This window comes from Saccopteryx bilineata, chromosome 3, assembly GCF_036850765.1.
Source record: "Saccopteryx bilineata isolate mSacBil1 chromosome 3, mSacBil1_pri_phased_curated, whole genome shotgun sequence".
Classification (NCBI taxonomy): Eukaryota; Metazoa; Chordata; class Mammalia; order Chiroptera; family Emballonuridae; genus Saccopteryx; species Saccopteryx bilineata.
In genome coordinates, this window is record NC_089492.1 from 74,125,588 (window position 1) to 74,139,749 (window position 14,162).

General features: G+C 36.0%; 1 non-coding gene across 1 annotated transcript; it reads right to left on the reverse strand.

The window, feature by feature from the left end:
• Positions 1-3,788: 3,788 nt before the first annotated feature.
• On the reverse strand, positions 3,789-3,859 carry TRNAD-AUC (transfer RNA aspartic acid (anticodon AUC)). Its single transcript has one exon. It is a non-coding gene; the product is annotated as a tRNA-Asp (tRNA).
• Positions 3,860-14,162: the final 10,303 nt, after the last annotated feature.

A 14,162-nucleotide genomic window follows, 5' to 3' on the forward strand; every position in this document is an offset into this window, starting at 1 on the left:
AGAGTAAAGCCAAAGAGCACTGTCTGGATAACTTTGTTAGAATGTCATCTGGAAGTGCAGAGGTTGCCTGTTTGATCCCCAGTCAGGGCACTTACAGGAGTAGGAGTAGATAGATGTTTCTGTCCTCTCCCTCTCTAAAATCAATAAGGATAAGAATAAACCCAAAGAAATCCACACTAAACTGTACCATAATCAAACTTCTGAAATCTAAAGACAAAGAATCTTCCATTTGAAAATAAGTACCAAATAATGATGACACTCTTGTTAAGGTAATTTTTAATTGAATTGTAATTCATATTTAGATAATTTTACAAAGCTGGATGTTCTTTAAAAATTCCATAAACATCCCTAATTGGATTTATTTTATTATTATAAAAAACATTAGGGAGACAAACACATAATTGCACAGGAAATTGTTAAAAGATTTATCTTATTTAACCTTTCTCCCACGTTAGCCCAGTGTGTGCAAGTCCCAGGTTCAATTCCCAGTCAGGGCACACAGGAAAAGCGACCATATGTTTCTTCACTCCTCTCTCTTGCTTGCTTTCTCCCTTTTCCCAAAGCCATGGCTTGAATGGTTTGATCAAGTTGGCCCCAGGCACTGAGCATGGCTCCATCGCCTCCTGTCAGTTGCTGTTTAACAAAGCAACAGCCACCAGATGAGCAGAGTATCACCCAATAGAGGGATTGCTAGATGGATCCCAGTTGGGGCACATGTGGGAGTCTGTCTCTCTGCCTCCTGCCTCTCAATTTTTTTTTAAAAGGATGGACTGTATTTTTGGCTCCATAAGACACACCGGACCATAACACACACCTAGGGTTTTAAGGAGGAAAATAAGGAAAAAAAAAATCTGAACAAAATGGTGTGTTAAAATGTTAAATAAAATACCATATTTTTTGCTCCATAAAACACACAGGCATTTTCCCCTCCATTTTTTTTGGGGGGGGGAATGCATTTTATGGAGTGAAAAATATGATACCTTATTTTATTTTTAAAACTAATTTAATTGAATTTATTGTGGTGACACTGGCTAACAAAATTAAGCAGATTTTAGGTACATCATATTGTGTGTTCACCCCCCCCCTCCAAATCAAGTCTCTGGTCAGCTCCATTTATTTCCCTTAACTCCCCTCCCCGCAATCACCACACTGTTGTCCATGTCCATGAGTTCTTTCTCTCTTTTTCTTTTGTCCTTTTTGCTTAATCTTTCTACTACTTCACTCTTTTCCCCATCCCTGGCAGCTGTCAACCTGCACTCTATGTATGAGCCTGTCTCTATTTTGCCTGTTAGCTCATTTTGTTTCTTAAATTCCACACATAAGTGAAATTATATATAATATAATAGCATAAGGAGAAAGTCACCTTTCAAAAAATAATATTTAAAATATATTGCCCTGGCCGGTTGGCTCAGCGGTAGAGCGTTGGCCTAGCGTGCGGAGGACCCGGGTTCGATTCCCGGCCAGGGCACACAGGAGAAGCGCCCATTTGCTTCTCCACCCCTCCGCCACGCTTTCCTCTCTGTCTCTCTCTTCCCCTCCCGCAGCCAAGGCTCCATTGGAACAGAGATGGCCCGGGCGCTGGGCATGGCTCTGTGGCCTCTGCCTCAGGCGCTAGAGTGGCTCTGGTCGCAATATGGCGACGCCCAGGATGGGCAGAGCATCGCCCCCTGGGGGGCAGAGCACCGCCCCTGGTGGGCGTGCCGGGTGGATCCCGGTCTGGCGCATGCGGAGTCTGTCTGACTGTCTCTCCCTGTTTCCAGCTTCAGAAAAATGAAAAAAATAAAAAAATAAAAAAAAATAAATAAAATATACTAATTTTTTTTTTTTTTGTATTTTTCCGAAGTTGGAAACGGGTAGGCAGTCAGACAGACTCTCGCATGCGCCCAACCGAGATCCACCTGGCATGCCCACCAGGGGGCTATGCTCTGCCCATCTTGGGGCATTGCTCTGCCACAATCAGAGCCATTCTAGCGCCTGAGGCAGAGGCCACAGAGCCATCCTCAGCGCCTGGGCAAACTTTGCTCCAATGGAGCGTTGGCTACGGGAGGGGAAGAGAGAGACAGAGAGGAAGGAGAGGGGGAGGGGTGGAGAAGCAGATGGGCACTTCTCCTGTTTGCCCTGGCCAGGAATCGAACTCAGGACTCCTGCATGCCAGGCCGATGCTCTACCATTGAGCCAACCGGCCAGGGCCAAATATACTAATTTTTATATACAGTAGTTCCATAATAATTTTTATTTCTTTAATTTTAACTTTTAAGGTAAAATGTAATAGCTTTTTTCCCTGGCTGGTTGGCTCAGCAGTGGAGCATTGACTCAGCGTGTGGATGTCCCAGGTGCGATTCCTGGTCCGGCACACAGTAAAAGGGATCATCTGCTTCTTCACCCCTTTCCTTTCTTTCTCTATCTCTCTTTTTCTCCCCCCCCCTTCTCACAGATATGGCTTCATTGGTTCGAGTGCATAGGCACCTTATGCTGAGGATAGTTCAATGGAATCTCGACCTGAGGCACTAAAAATAGCTCAGTTGTGAGCATGGCCCCAGATGGGCAAAGCATCAGCCCCAGTGGAGGGTGCTGGGTATATCCTGGTTGGGGTGCATGTGGGAGTATGTCTCTCTCTTCCTTCTTCTCACTTAAAAAAAAAGTAATAGCTTTTTTATTAAGTGCCTACCATATCAAAGATGTACCAAATGTATTATTTCTTTTTATTTTACATAATCTGCATGAGATAGATATTATGTTCTTATTTTATAGGTTAGCAAATTGTGAATCAGAGAGATTGAATAGTTTAAGTTTGCATAGCTAATAACTAGTGAAACTTTGATGGAAACTCAAATTATTAACTAATATCACCTCAAAAAATTTAATAAAAAATAATCTATCAATGAGGTAAACTTCCTTGTTCTTTTACTCTAAGAAATTACCATGGCCACCCAGCTTTCAGCAACCACACCCTGAGTGTCAGCAGCCACCAACACTGAAGCAAGACCCTCAATCAGCAAAAAGATTATGACTCACTGAAGGCTCAGATGATGGTTAGTATTTCTCAGCATTATTCTGACATAATGCTATGGCACATTAAATAGATTACTGTATAATGTAAACATAATTTTTATATGCACTGGACAAAAAAAAATACATATGACTTGCTTTATTGTGATATTCACCCTGTGGCTGTGATCTGAAACGTAAGTGCGAACATCTGGAAGGTGTGCCTGTATAAGAATTTGGAGTGTATTTAGCACACCACTATCACCATTCTTATTTCTATTGAAGGCTTCCGTTAGGTCCAGTATATGCTGTATGCACTTCCAATAGGCTGGTGCAGAGTGAAGGACACAATTAAAAACAGACATCGTAATGGACAAATAATTATAGTACACTGTCTAGAGTAATGGATACAGAAGGATGTTTTTTGAATCACATCAATCAATAATGATCACCTGAGTTCTTGATAATCTTGATAATAGTACTGGCCAAAATATGAATTTTCTGATTTTATGGCACATTAAGGACTAGCAGGTTCTAGCTAAGGCCCTTTGGTTTTTGTTTGTTTTGTTTTTATTTTAATGAGAGGAGAGGAGGCAGAGAGACAGACTCCCACATGCACCTGGGCCATTGCTCCCTTGAACCAAAGCCATTTTTTAGCACCTGAGGTGAAGGCCATGGAGCCATCCTCAGCGCCCAACCCAAGGCTAACTCTCTTGAGCCAATTGAGCCATGCTGTCAGAGAAGAAGAGAGAAGGAGAAAAGGGGCAGGGGTAGAGAAGCTGATGGGTGCTTCTTCTGTGTGCCCTGACCGGGAATTGAACCCAGGACATCTACATGATGGGCAGACACTCTACCACTGAGCCAGCCAGGCAGGGCACTGAGATATTTTGTAAAATGAAGTTTAGAGGAATGATCACTTTAGTCTGTACCTGATAGCAGTTGGTATTCACTGCCTATAATTCAATATCTTTTTTAAATATATTTTTCTGAAGTGAGAAGTTAGGAGGCAGAGAGACAGACTGCCACATGTGCCTGACCAGGATCCACTCTTCAAACCCACTAGGGGGTGATGCTCTGCCCATCTGGGAGCTTGCTCTTTTGCAACTGGAGCCTTTCTAATGCCTGAGGAGGATGGCCATGCAGCCATCCTCAGGGCCTGGGCCCACTTTGCTCAAATGGAGCCTTGGCTGCAAGAGAGGAAGAGAAAGAGAGAGAGAGAAAAGAGAGGGGAAAGGGTGGAGAAGCAGATGGGTGCTTCTCTTTTATACCCTGGTCGGGAATCAAACCTGGGACTTTCACACAATGCTCTACCACTGAGCCAACTGGCCAGGGCTAGTTCAGTATCTTTTGATTTTAACTTATAACCTTTAGTATGTTTCATCTTGAGTCTAGCATCCCATGATTCCATATTACAATCTTTGTGCTAACTCCCTAGAGTCTGGTTTCCTTAATTCTACCTTAGGATACACGAGGCTGACTGCTTACAGTGTGGTACCCCCAGTTCTTCAGATCTCTTTGAATTATTCTCTGTTATTAAGCACATTTCCTTCTCTCCTTATCTCCTGTCCAACAACCCATTCCAGTATGGTCAAACTAAACATTAATAGCTACCAGTGTTATCTAGTTTTTTATAATGATTGCATTTCTAGTTCTGAGGAAATCGTCCACTGTGAACAATTGCCTTGTCTCAATGCAAATGGGTAAATTCAGCCTCACAGAAAAGAAAATGAGAGAGAGATTTATTTTCCATTGCTAACCAAGGGTTGCGATATCACACTGAATGAGTGGATGGTAGAGTTCAGTTCACGAGGGCAAAATTTTAACGATGACTTCATTTAGACTCAATATACTGATTTGTAACTTATATTGAGCACAATATTATCAGGATCATTGTGCAGTTTATAATTATTTTAATATAATCACATTTATTATTTAAAATCAGTTTAGTACCCATTAATGTGTCTCATAAAACCCAAATCTCTAAGAAAAATAATAGCATGATACAGTAGGAAGGGCAAAGGATTTGGAATTTAGTTCATTTATATGGAGTGATAATACTTTACATGTATAAAATAGGGATGAAATAAAAAAAATTCATATGAAATGCTTCTGTAAAATGCAACAAAAGTTTGAACTGTGCATATAAGAAATCAACTTGACTAAGCATATTGAGACAATTCTTAAGAGAAATACTTCGGTTATAAAAAACAAGTGTGTGGATGCCCTGCTTTTAGATTTGTTGCAAAAATAAGATAGCTCCTCGATTCCCTAAGATGTCTAAACAGCATATGTGACACTACCCAGGGCTGAGATAATTGGTTTCACTTTGATAATCCTCAGTTTCTACGTTTACATTAGCTGTACTACCAGAAAGACATGCTTGTTTATTTTTTTCTAAGTAGGTCTATCATAATGTTTAGAGAATATAATGAACTGAATAGATCTGGTATCATGCACATTAATTGCTCGTTATAGCCATGATCTTAAATGCAATGCAAACATTGATGAAAGTTTAAGAACGTGAGTTGATCACAGAAGAAGAAAAAGCTGAAACAGCTCATACTCTTGACCATTGCATGGGGGAGACAACTATTCTGGCAACGGAAAAGCTAGGAAAGACCTTGCAGTCATTGCATTTGGATGCAATAGCTACCTAACAGAAACACAAAATGAGACTTGCTCAGCTAGAACAGCAGATAACACAGCTTGAAAGTGACTTTGCAGCTGCCAGGAAACTTTGTAGTTAGAAAGATCAGCTACACCCTTGAGATTGTGGAAATGGGGAAACAGATATCTGTTCAAAAATCACGTTGCTATTGAAAAGGAGAGGACACGTGAAACACATTACTTTGTTCATTTATTCTCTGAATTATTGAGAAGTACCTATTTTACCATAAATTTTGTGAGTCTATCTTTTTCTTATTGTTTGTTTCTAGATTCAATATTCAATATATAGCTTAAGTGTTGATAATAAGAATGCCATCAATTTTCATTCAGATAGAGATTAAAACTAAAGAAAATTGCAATATTTATTAATTTACTCCTGGAGATGCTCAAAGATAAATCTTCCAAAAGTGTACTTGTAAATCCTTCCATATTCACTTTGTGTTTCAGAGGCAAAGCAAACGACACATTCTTCCTGGTGAGGAAAATGACAAATGTCTGACAGGTGAAATTAACACCACCTCTCCCATTCAATTCACCAAGCGCTTATTGTACAGAGAGTTAAGTATAGGCCCCTGTGCTAGACACTGGCAACACAAAGATGTATACATGGAGCAGAGTCCCTATGTCCATGAAGCGTATAACCCAGTGAGAGTTCAGAGTGGACCACTGAGAGGCACAGTTTGGAACCTGCCATGGAGTTCACTGAAAAGTATGCTTACTTTACAAGGTATGCAATTTTTAGTATTCATTAAAAGTAGGTTCCTTTTTAAAAAATTAACATGAAAGCCAATGATTTGAAATTTGATCAAGTATGTGTTTGTTATATCCCAGCATTTGCCACTTCTGATTCTTTCAACATATACTCATGAAACATGAATAATGAATTCTACTACCTTGGGCTTTGTAAACTAAGATGATTTTATAAAGTACTGCTTTGCTTTTTGAAATCTGACTATTAATAGAGCCTGCTCAGAATTAGAAAAGGAAAGAATTGGCCACTGACAGTTCTAACAACTTTATGTTTTCTATGAACAAACAAACAAACAATGTAATTCTGATGTTTTTAAGAACTTTGAAGTGCTTCATTATTTTGAATTATTTAAAGACTGTTAGCACTGGTGATACCAAGATATTCTTGAGTCTGGCTTTCAATTTAACAGTGCGTTAGGGAAAAGCCCTTCAGAATTAAATGGACCTAAATCCATGCCTTTTATTAATAATAATGAAAGTAATGAAATATTGAAATACATACTCATAAGAAGCTATTACATGACATTCACTAAGTTTTTTACACCTGAGAAAATACGTTGACATAAACAATTGTTTTGTTAAAAATGAGAGCTAAATATATCTGCAGGTTTTAAGCTGTCTAAAGTAATTTCACATTCTCAATGAATAATGTTTAACATTTGATCCAAAAACAGTTCAGCACGAATAATTAAAGGCTTAAGTTAAATACATAGACAGTCATTTAAATTTAGATCTGCAATAACATTGATTATTATTCTCCAAGGCTTTGACTGCTTGACAGAAACAAAGTACTCTGGGATTAATTTCAAGAAATGGTGCCAACTGAGCCGCAATTTGCTGTAATTAAGACATGAAAGAACACTAAATATTCAGATTAAAAGAAGTATGACGGGGCATGATAGAGAGTCAAGGTGTGACAGGGAGCCAATAAAACAAACAAACAAACAAAAAGAAACCCAGCCAGGAATACCATATTGATGGATACAAAAACAGCACCAGGAGCAGTTAGTGAATTTTATTTTAAAGAAGCATATTCAATTATTACTTTAGTTTTTTATTATATTTAATGTCTTTCCTGATGCAAATTTAAAGCTGAGACCCAATGTGTTGGAATGATAATAAAATTGAAAAAGAAAGTAACAAACACTGTATTCTTATGAAGCTAATTAGTTGAAGTGGTGTGGAGAAGTCATCAGGAGGATATTATAATTACCTCTACGCAGAAAGGATTTCCCTCTATGTCACATTAGTGCAGTTCGCTTTGGAGTTAAATGAAAGGGCTCTACAGGTGGTAACTCCAAGACATTAAACACACTTTTTTTGTATTCATTAAATTCCTCTTCGTATTTTAAAGAGAAAGAATTCATTTTGAGCCTACCAGTCTCCTTTTTAATTCCCTAGGAATTATGGGAAGTATTTTCTTTAGCCTTTGAACCCTCATGTATTGACTAACACTGCATTTAGGCTAATGAGGAATCTTCCTTTTAACTGACTTTTTACTTCTTTTAAGAAAGTCCCTTTAAGGTTTTGACCCCAGAAAAGATGTGGATACTTGACCCAGTTGCTAATGAGGGGTTGTATAATATCCAGTATCCTTGAGCTCAAAATAGCAGGATGCAATATAAAAAGTACATCTCATAAAAGGCACTATTGGAATGTTTTTTTGTCTTCACAGGCTACACACAGAAGATGGGACTTTCTAAGGAAGTCAGAAGCTGGTCTCCTGCAGGCACACGAAGCCATCAAAGCCAAAGGGGGTGAGGTGAGGCATCTTGACAGTGAGGTCAACAGACAGAGAGCAAGTGTCCGGTGTGTACAAAGAAGGCAGCATTGGAAAGAGCAATCCTTGTCCTCAGAGAAGGTGTCGGCAGCCAGGGGGCACCTGCGGAGTCTGCGCAGAGTGCACTCTGTGCAAGGGACCAGTTCTCCCCAAACTGTGTGCTTCACCAGAATGAAAATCAGGTCGAGCCTGACAAAGGAGAATTTCACATTGCAGAGCTATGATTAGAGGCTTGAAATAGGAAACGAGGGTCTTTTCAGGCTTGGAGGTAGATGCTGGCAAGAATCAGCATCTTTGGAGGACCATAAAAACAAAACTGAGTTGTTCCATGCACAGAAATCTTTGCAGAAAATGTGTAATGCCTTTTGGATACAGACTGTATATCTTAGCTCTTTCCCTGATGTTGCAAATCTTCATTTGGAAAAAAAAAAGCTTGAAATAAAAGGCTTATTGTGCAGTGCTCTTAAACAGTTCAAATTGATAATCACTCCAGAATTTTACCATTCTAGCTAAAAAAAAGTAATCGGAGACACATCAAAGTATTTCACAGATACTAGAATCAATTTTTCTTGGCTATGGTAGAAATAGAGGATTTATTTCATGGCATAAATAATCAATATTGCTTATAATCTGTGCTACTTAATATTCATGTGACATTGAGTTTCTGTAAAGTCCACATGTTTGTTAGGATTTTCTTTCCCATATAAATAAGTACTATGAGCCGTGAACATTGTTATCATTATTATTACCTTTCAGCTATTGTTTGACTAAGCTTTCTGGTATAATAATACTTTTATGAAATAAAACATTAATGAAGTCAGTGGGTCCATAATAGACAGCTCCGTCAACCCCTTAATTTTTCCTCCCACTGTTCACAACGTTGCCAGATACGTGGTTCTGGATAAAAACCCCTAGAGGTCTCCTGCAAATTCTTTTTCAATACAACCAGATCATTGCAGATAATTGTATTACACAGAGTATCGATCCCAAATCGTTGTGCACCGGAAACATCTGAAAAAACATGATTATAGCTTTCTGTTGATTGTTCGTACATCATATAAGCAGGCTTTTGTGTGAATCACCTGTAAAAAAGGCAAGGTGGAAACATCAGAGAAATTACCTCTTTACAAGAATCTATTGATCACTTTAAATCAAAGAAGTATGTTTGACATAAGATTACCTGCCAGTTTGAACATTAGGTACACTATGTTATAGCCTGGGGCAGTTGTAAGTCTGACAAAGGGATTGTAAATAAAGCATGCAGCTGTGAAAGCCTCTGGCTGGGGATCAACTCAGGCTCAAGTCCAAGGCATAGGTAAACTCGAAATAATTTACCCCTTTTTAACCAGCACATAATGAATTAGAGTAGACTCCTAGGAGAACCATGAGGCATAAATCTCTTAGTCATTTTGAAATGGTGAGCTTCATAGAAAATTCACATCCTACAGAGTTTTGACAAAAAGGTCTTTTCTGTGTTGATGCCACAAGTTGACTAAAGTAGTCTTGAAGTCAGTCTATTGGTACAAGTAGAGTCCTCAAAAAAGCAACTTCCTGAAACACTCTTGTATCCATAATTGATTATATATGGTCTGATGGCTCAAAGTCCTTTTTAACTTAAAGACCACTAACCTCTCAATTTCAATGTCTGAAAATTCTCTTCAAAACTCATTTAAAAAGTTTTGATGTGGTTTTTTTTATTCATAAGAAATCTATATTGTGAATGGCAAAAAAAAAACATAAAATGAAATATGCTACTTAAGCTATTCACACAACTATATTAAAAATACTGAAAGCATCTCACTACGAAGATATTTTCATTTGATTGCATTTTCTTATTGGTGAAGATTTTTTTCCTTTACTTTGAAAGCAAACTTGTAGTAAATTTTTTATTGGATTCTCTGCCCACCCCCAATCCCATACTTTGACATGTGTTGAAATTATTAAACATTTACCTCATTTGTTCAGAGAGATTTTGGTGTATTTGGAATTTAATAAAGATGAGCTTTGGGTGATGCTTTCTTTCTTGTTAAATATTTAGTTGTTTGCATTAGCTCTGTGCTTCTTGAGGCACAAATTTAAACTGTCAATATATAGCAAGTTTAACCTATAAAAATAGTAGATGCTGTAATTTCTTCTGAAGCAACATTGGTTATTTTGAGTCATTGCATGTAAGAAAACAGTGCAAACTGGCATGCACATATTTATTAAAATAGAAGCACTCAGCTGCTCCAAATGTATAAGTGAGAAACTGAGAATCAGATTTCCTTAGGTCTAACTTATAAAGGAAAAACCATTCAACTTTAAAGATGAATGATAGATGCAGAATATGTATATAAAGTATCTTTCTTTTATAAGGTTGTCTCTGATGTAAGACTACAAGACATTGGTTCCCAACTTTATTGTAACAATTTAAACACCATTGTTTGGGCATAAAATGAGAAAAATTAACAAAGAAGATTCTCTTTTTTATAAAAAATATCTTCATCAATTTCTATTTATACTGGTTTGGGGATTCTAAAAGTATCTTTTTTTCTTTATTTGGGACTGCAAGTTTAAAATTACTTATTTTCATAAAACATTATTTTTAATGCATTGGATTATAGATCCAATTAGATTTCAAATTACCCTGAAAAAAATCCACTACATAATATAATGTGTATAAATATATAGAGATATCCAAATATATGATTAAAATATAAAATAAAACCCAGATAACATTTACATTTGGTGATTTGTATTTGAAGCAATAGATTAAAAAAGACCAAATAGACATTTTTATAAAGGAGAAATATTCAAACAAAAAGTACAGCTATATATCTCTACGAATATGGTCAACAAAGAACAAAGGAAAAATGTCTTTGTCTTAAATCACTTATTTTTTGAGAGCTTGAAGCATACTGCCTAAGTCTTCTTTGGGCTAATGAAAGAGCGCCATCTATTGGATGACCTTGAACAAATGCTTAAATTTCATAAATATTACACACGAAAATAAATCAGTGGCAAATCCTCATTTTGACATAATTTATAATGTACTAGACTTTGTCTATTGAATATATATCTGTATATATATGTACACACACACACTCACACACACATATACATATACCTGAGATCTAAAGAAAGTATAGATGCTATATATTAACATAATTTTTTTTTATAAATGTAGAAGCAGAAGTCTCACAAATAAACTCAGTGAATGTTGTCTGATTGAGACAACTAATTGTTGAATTCAAATGTTTTATAAACTTGAGATTACTGGCATGCGTCTCGCATTCCTTCATACATACCTTTATTTACTTGTGTTTTAAATAAAGGGACATGAAAATTGAATGCATGAGCTTGTATTTTTACAAGAAGGATCTGTTTAAATCTTCATCAAAGTTGCATTGCAAACAATTTAAACCAAAAACAAAAGAGGAAAAAAAAATACACGCTGTTGGTTTTTAAAAAGGCAATGTTCCTGTTTTATCTTTCAGCCCAAGAACTTGCCAGTCAAGATGAAAAACTTCTAATGGAATCCAGCTTGAAAGCTACTCAAGAGCAGCTAACTGAGCACATAGCAGAAACAGTTCGCCAAGAACAGAACGGTAGAAAACCCAGGCAGAGATGAAGACAGTGACAGAAAGGATTATTGCTTCTGAAGAAGAAAAAATGATTACAAGTGAGTTGTTTTTTAGTCTTTCAGAAAGTTTTTACTTTACAGACTGAAATCAAGTCAGTCCTTTTAACTTTAGTTGCTAAATATTTAAACTCTCCATATCTGCTTAAAGGTTATGTATAACTGTGCTAGCTTATTCAGGAAACTGTTGGTTCCAAAATAGATAAACTTTACATCTGTGACGTTCGTGAATGAAAATGGCACGGGCTGAAAAATGTTAACTGTCATAGTCCTGATTCTAAATAACGATGGGGCAGTCAACTTTCTTGTTAGCTCTCAAGAAAGGTTCAAGGTAAGGAACAAGAGAGAATACACTGTGTTCTCACAGCACCTATCTGCCAATGGTCTTCTCCTTGTTCTCCTTTTGAAGTCCAAAGGTTACATATGGCTCTTGTTGCCTTTCTTTTTTGCTCAAGTAGCAGCTCTAAGCAAGACACTATTAAATTGAGAGACATTTAGAGCAGAGTATTTGGTCAGACCATAGAAGCACGTAAGGACAATGAAGAAAAGTAATAAGGATCTGTTTATTAATAATAGAATAAAGATGCTGTTTTGAGACATTCCTGAAAATTGTTTTTAGTGAAACATCTTGTGTTTAATTTGTTTCTGTCATCCAGCTTTTTATGTAATTATTATACCTGATAAGATGTTTTCAGATTTTAACATTTACTTTTCAAATGAAAATAAAACAGTTTTATGTTTGAGTGCTCTGATGGTTAAAGCCTTCTATCTTCTCTGATTTTTGCTTGATTTTCTTAGTCTGTTTCTAAAAAAATAACTATGAAAGTAGCATAGCCCAGATGAATCAATCAATCTGCCTCCTCTCTCTCTCTCTCTCTCTCTATCCCTCCCTGTATTTGTTAAGAATTACATTTTACTCACTGAACTTTGGTTTGAATAATCACAGTTAGATAAAGCACACATATTCAAACGTTTTTTTCCCCCTGTCACTCATCTCTTTGAACATAGTCCTGAGGCCAGAACTGAAATGTGCATTTGATATTAACTGATCTCTAGAAGCCAGATTCTAAACTTACATTACTTACTGCATATTTTGATAAATCAGTCAATATGATTTTAAAATATTACATCTGATGAACGTTAAAATTCTTTCATGATTTATCGTTTTGTAATGCTAATAATGTTAAAAATAAAAAGTAAAATTTTTTAAATTTGTCTATGAGGAGTTTATTTCTGTATTTTAATCTAACGATTTAATATTATAAGGCACTAAAAATCACAGAATCTAGGGTGACTTAACATGCTGCTAAATAAAATTAAACACTCAGATAAACCCTGTTTGCAATTAATATTCCTTTAGTCAGCTGCCAGAATTCAGACAACAACAACAACAACAACAAAAAGCCACATTTAACAAATATGAAAAGGTAGAAATGAGTACCAAATATTAAAAGCATATTGGGCAAAGTTTCTTTGGGAATATCTATGGTAATATAGTATTGTTATAAGCATTATGATCTTTTTAAAAAGCTTAATTATGTTAGAAAAATAATATGCTTAAAGTATGTTTAGAGAAAAGAAATGCATAAAAAATGGTTGTGAACAGTAATATAAAGCTAATGACAGTGTTTGATGTTAACTTTATATTATTAAAATAATGCTGACATTTTTTCCTACTGTTAAACATCACTATAAAGGTATATTATTCAGTATATTTACAGAAAATATCATTTTTGATCTGAAAAATGGCATGTAATGACTTGTTTCCAATCTTAAATGTTATCAGTAAATAAACTAGTGACTCATACTGTTAAATTACAATGAAAGATCAAACGTAAGTTCTCTATATTTGATCTAGATTTAGCTATTTTCCATTAAAGCTTGATCATGAAATTAAGTAAATTATTCTCTCTTAATGTAAAATTGTCTACAAGTTTTACACATATCATGCAAGAGGGTAGTTAAAATTGTATCAGTAGTTTTTAAAAAATTTATTTACAATGGCTTTTAGCAATTAAGTATCTTAAATGTCATGAAATTACAAATACAGGGATGGGCAAAAGGAGGTTTACAGTTGTAATACAAATAAATAATACAATAATTAATAAACAGAAATAAATAATACAATAATAATAATAATAAAAGAATAAACTCTGCTTCATGTACCTCCTTTTGCCTTGCCCCGGTATTATTATTGACATGTTATAAAACAATAATATTATTAAATTTTAAAGACACTATGCATAATTATAATCAAAGCAATGATAGCTTCTTAGGAGAAACAGCTTCGCCTTTTAAAATAGAGCCTCAAAATACATTGTCAAAGGACATGCTGCTGCTAGACACATATGTCTTAAA